Genomic DNA, 6,156 nt, shown 5'->3' with positions numbered 1-6,156 from the left:
TCTAGCTGCATTCCTGGGACCAGACGAAATTTAAGCCTCCTGCTCCTCCACCATCTTGGACCAGGATCCCAGACTCCTAACTTCTTTATCACCCTTTTGCTGTTCTTTCATTAGGACCTTCTGTTACACTATGTAACTTAATATAATTTATGAATTGCGTATTGCCTTTTCCATCAACTATGGAGTAAGTTCCAGGAGGGAAATTTCTTTTTACATTTTGTACACTGTTATATTCCATGTTCCTAGAAATGTGTCCAAAACACATGAGGTACATAATTGGTGTGCGTGTTTTTTAAGATTTATTTAGTTATTTTAGAGAGAGCAAGCGGGGGGGGAGGGGCAGAGGGAGAGAGAGAAACCCAAGCGGACTCTGCTTAGCGCAGAGCCCAACTCATGACTCGATCTCATGACCCTGAGATCATGACCTGACTGAAACCAAGAGTTGGAGGCTTAAGTAACTACACCACCCAGGGTCTCCCATAATTGATGTTTTAAAATGTTGAACAAAATGACAAAGCACATTTAACATTTATTTGCCCAACTCTGGATATACTTTCTAATTCTACCCACAGTATCTTTTCCTTCAGTTTCACCAACATCAATGTTTTCAGGAATGGCAAGAAATCCTATTTTGCAAAAAACCTTCAAATACTCTAAGAAGCCCCAATAGACATTTGATTGGCTTCGTCCGTCACTTACTAGATCTCAGATTCCTTTCCTCACATTCTTTTGGATTTTGATTGTTTATTTCAGTTTGTGCTACTCCTGATGGATATCTTACTAAGACTTTTAATAGCTTTCATTGGTTTGCTCAATCTGAAATGTTTTTCAGTTAATCTTTTCTCCCCATGCAGACACTGTCACTGCACTTATAGGTGAAATGATAATCATTTCCCAGCAAGCAAATGAGAACATGGAATTCCAGAACTTTGTCTCAGTGTATACGTCCCCCTTGCACAGATGTTGCCATGGCAGTCCTGTCCTGGGAGCAAACAGAATTTGGGAAATAGCTCTTCTTTTCAGGTATCCAATTCATCGAAAATGTTTATCTCAGGAAACCCAGGATTAACTATTCTTTTTTTTTTTTTTGAAGATTTTATTTATTTATTTATTTGACAGAGAGAGACAGCCAGCGAGAGAGAACACAAGCAAGGGGAGTGTTCGAGGAAGAAGCAGGCTCCTAGCGGAGGAGCCTGATGTGGGACTTGATCCCAGAACGCTGGGATCACGCCCTGAGCCTAAGGCAGACGCTTAACGATTAACGACTGCGCCACCCAGGCGCCCCATGGATTAACTATTCTTAAAATAAATTTGTCTTCCTGAGGTTGGAGTTAAAAAAAAACCCACGATAGATGATAGATAGATAAGACCAAACACATACAAATAGGCAAGACATAAAAACATTTGCTGAGAAAACCAGAGGCATGTCACCAGTCTTGTCAAATTGCCTCAGGGCTGCCCGACGTCTCCCATCTCCTCAGGCATATTGTTTTGAAATCTCTCACTTGCTTTTCTTGAAACACAGTCACCAGAGCAGCATTCACTCTAAAGGCTTCAAGTATGTTGTGAGTAACAACATAAAGAAGGTGATTTCCCACTCTAGAGTAGACGCCTAACGTCTTTGTGATGTCTGCTGTTGGCGTGTATGTGCATGTTGTTTTGATGTTCTGTTTTGTTTTGAGCAGGGGTGTGTTGTGCTAAATGGAGTCTTCAATAATGTGTCTCTAAATATCCTTGGTGGAAGGCTTTTAACTACATCTCTTAGACCATTGAAAGGCTCATTTATCTCCACGTTATAAGATGTTAAGTCTTAGTAAAGATGAATATAATAGGGACGCCTGGGTGGCTCAGTTAGTTAATCGTCTGCCTTCGGCTCAGGTCATGATCCTGGGGTCCTGGGATCGAGTCCTGCTTCGGGCTCCTTGCTCAGCGGGGAGCCTGCTTCTTCCTCTGCCTGCTCTGCCCGCAGCTCCCCCTGCTTATGCTCTCTCTCTCTGACAAATAAAATCTTTTTTAAAAAAGATGAATATAACAAAGAGATTGTGATGTATGGAAAACAGAATAATTAGGACTTAAAATCCCTAAATACAAATGTTACCCTGACATTTATCTAGATTTGGAAAGTGCCTGGATGTTCTCATTCTCATAGTATTCAACATTCTACTGTCCTAGGGCCTTGGCTTCCATTCCTATATCTCTAAAAATGGATCAGTTTTTCATCTAGTAATCATCTCTTTGCTTTAGTGTGGTTTCAACTTAACCACATGTCCCATGTAATTCTTTTTTTTTTTTAAGATTTTATTTATTCATTTGACAAGAGAGCGAGAACACAAGCAGGGGGAGTGGCAGAGGGAGAGGGAGAAGCAGGGTCCCAGCTGAGCGGGGAGCTTGATGTGAGGCTCGATCCCAGGACCCTGGGATCATAACCTGAGGTGAAGGCAGATGCTTAACTGACTGGGCCACCCAGACACCCCCCATATAATTCTTTTTAAATAAAATAAAAATTCAGACCAGTCACTCTTGGAAGAAATGGTCCACACTCCACTCTGACAGCAGGAGGCATTTAACTTAGATCCTTCCTGTGTTTCCACAGAACGTCTGTGATCAGGGTAAATTAGGAGTCATTACTGCCTGTGAATCACTAGTCTTTAGGGACTGGAGTAGTCCATAACCTCTGCAATGTCATTTTCAGGCTTTTGGGTTTATGCACTTTGAAATGCCCACAGTAAATTCTATTGACATATGTTTTTGTTGTTTAGCTGCATCTTTTGACTCCTATTGAAGAAGATTTCTGGTTCTTTTCTTTATCCCTTGTTTTGCTTCATTGTTCTGGCTCTGTAAACTTTTCATTATATTAGTGATATCCTGTTTTTTTTTCACTTCAACCTTAAATAGTATTTTAGAAATTATAATGTATACTCCGAATGTTTTGAAATAACATACATATCTATAAAGTTAAATCAAATAATGACATTGATGTACTACTCCCCTCCTACGGTATGAAGTTCCCAGCCCAGGGAAGGAACAATCACAGTTGAGGATCCCTCCAGACAGATGTCCATTTTATGTAAATATTCATACAAATAGTAAGATTTTTGACAATTCCTGTCTGCTTGACATAATGCTGAGTGGATTCCTTCTGTGTGTTCCCTTATCAGGTGTCCTGATTTCAGTCCATGGAAAGCACATGCTCATTGCTAGTGGGATCAGTGCTTCCACCAGCCAGAAGGCCTATCCCCGCAGGTTGTTGTATGTTTATCATACATCACAGCAAGATTCAGTTTTCTTCCCTAAAACGTGAATGACTTGAATTTTCCAATCTGTTTATGATGGGAACAACTAAAGAATACAAAAAGAAATGTAGGTATTCTTGGGGAGCCTGAGTGGGTCAGTTGTTAAGCGTCTGCCTTCGGCTCAGGGCCTGATTCCAGGTCCCTGGGATCGAGCCCCGCATTGGGCTCCCCACTCAGCGGAAGCCTGCTTCTTCCTCTCCTACTCCCCCTGCTTGTGTTCCCTCTCTCGCTGGCTGTCAGTCTTTCTGTCAAATAAATAAATAAAACCTTAAAAAAAGTGTAAGTATTCTCATAATCCAAAATTAACTACTTTGGAAAAGAATATTAGAACTTTCCGATTCTAGGGGCGCCTAGGTGGCTCAAGTAGGTTAAGCATCTGCCTTTGGCTTCTGTCATGATCCCAAGGTCCTGAGATTGAGCCCTGTGTTGGGCTACTGGCTCAGTGGGAGCCTGCTTCTCCCTCTCATTCTGCCCCCTCCCCAGCTGTGTTCTCTCTCTCAAATAAATAAATAAAATGTTTTAATAATGAGGTCAAATTTACCTCTATTTTTTGAACTAATGGTACAAATATTTAAATACCATATATTAAATAAATGGTTTCTTTTTTAAAAAAGATTTATTTATTTATTTTAGAGAGAGAGAGCATGGGCAGGGAGGAGCAGAGGGAGAGAGAGTCTTAAACAGACTTTGTGCTGAGCACAGAGCCCAAAGCGGGACTTGATCTCACAACTCTGAGATCACTACCTGAGCCAAAACCAAGAGTCAGACGCTTAACCAACTGCACCACCCAGGCACCCCAATAAATAGTTTCTTAATAAGTTGGTAATTTATGGGGCGCCTGGGCAGCACAGCGGTTAAGCGTCTGCCTTCGGCTCAGGGCGTGATCCCGGCGTTATGGGATCGAGCCCCACATCAGGCTCCTCTGCTGTGAGCCTGCTTCTTCCTCTCCCGCTCCCCCTGCTTGTGTTCCCTCTCTCGCTGGCTGTCTCTATCTCTGTCAAATAAATAAATAAAATCTTTAAAAAAAAAAGTTGGTAATTTATATTTATCAGTAAAAATATATCCATATACATATGTGTGTGATTTGTTTTAGATGCTTCTTGTTCTTTGTCCCTGACTTTTCTATTTTTTTAAAATTTTCATTATAAAATGGTAGTACCCATTGTCTTAATTTCCCTTGACTTTTATTTTTATAATTCTGTTATAATTAGGAAATGTTAGGAATATTACCAAAATATTTAGATTAGAATTATGTTAAATACAAAATTTATATTGTAAAAATATGTTTATATATATTATCCTGGGCTATACTTTGTCTCTGCTGTTATTTATTTCTGATCTTCATAGTTTAATAGAGTTTTAACTTTTGCTTCCATTTTCCTTAAAATTACCTCATTTTAGTGTTATTTGTACCAAATTTTAATTATTAGCCTTATTTTTTAAATTTATCAATACCAATTGATTTTGCCACAACATGCTAAGTAAAGGACTTTAAGATACTTTGCAGGGATTTTTGTGTTGTATGTATCCCTTGGATTCTTTAATTGAAATATTTAATGTGCAAATTGGCAAGTTACATGAAGTTGTAAGAATTGCTACAGAGAGATCCTGTGTGTGCTTTACCCAGTTTCTCCAAGACCATATTATAATATCACAGCAGTGATATTGGCATTGATACTATCTACTGATCTCAAACAGATTCCTCTAGTTGTACAGGGCGTGTGTGTGTCTGTGTGTCTGTGTGTTCGTGTCCGTTCTAGACCATAGTTTTTTGCTTAAGAATATATTCTGGAGGAAAGTCCACAGAGTCAGTTGTGCTGTAATGGAATGTATGTGTTCCTGAAAACCACCAAGCTATGTCCAGAATAAAAATCACAGGGCTTATTGAGATCCTCAAAATGTAATCAGTAAAACATAAAAAAAGAAGATAGATTCCTAATAAATGCCATAGCACAGGTTTACACATGTTAAAAGTTTGAAAAACACATAAATACTGTAATAAATACAGCATTTTAGCCTGAAATTTGATTGTGGAGTTGGGTGTCAGAGGGTTGCAGTTGTGAGTTATTTTATGAAGTAATGGAAGGAAAGTTACTTAACATCTGTTGCCTAAAATTCACCCACCAGAAGTGAATGGGCTTGGCTCATAACATATGGTGAATTGAAATAGCCAGTAGATGTTTGACTTCTGTCCTTATGTGTGGCCAGTGACTTGAAGGGAATAGGCAGCAAGCCCTCCCTGTAGGAGGAAAGTTCATAGAGTTGGGCCAAGACATGGTCATGTTTGTCCTTTAAACCTACTGGAAGAATTGAGGTTTTAATTTATAAAGAAGCAAGCATTGAAAGGTTTGGAAAGAGAAGTGACATGATTTTACTTGGGAAAGATTAGTCATTCCGGCTACTATTTAAAGATTAGACCGTATATGAACAAGGAAAGTAGGGGGATCATTGAGAGGCAACTCCAAAAAATCAGGGGTTAGGAGATGGTAGCTGGATCAGCTATTAACATATTTAGTAGGGAGATATAAATAGATTTTTTTTTTGTCCTTTGAGATTAAGTAGCACGTGAGTTGCTCATGAATGCTGTGAAGGACAAGAGAGAACATGGTTAAAGGGTGGCCTCCAGGTTGGTGTTCTGAGGAACTAGGAATGGAGCTGTTATGAACCAAGATGGTGACTACCGGGGACAGCAGATTCAAGCCCATCTGGACATGCCGAGTAGGTGAATAGAGGTATGGGTCAGTTCCTGGGGGAAGTGTGATATATAGATGTAAACTTTGGAGTTGTAAGTACAGAGAAAATTCATCAGACCTGAGTCTGGTTGAGGTTCCCCCCTGTAGTGAGTGTACATAGAAAAATGAGA

Source organism: Ailuropoda melanoleuca, chromosome 12, assembly GCF_002007445.2.
Source record: "Ailuropoda melanoleuca isolate Jingjing chromosome 12, ASM200744v2, whole genome shotgun sequence".
Classification (NCBI taxonomy): Eukaryota; Metazoa; Chordata; class Mammalia; order Carnivora; family Ursidae; genus Ailuropoda; species Ailuropoda melanoleuca.
Note: the sequence above shows the minus strand (reverse complement) of the source record.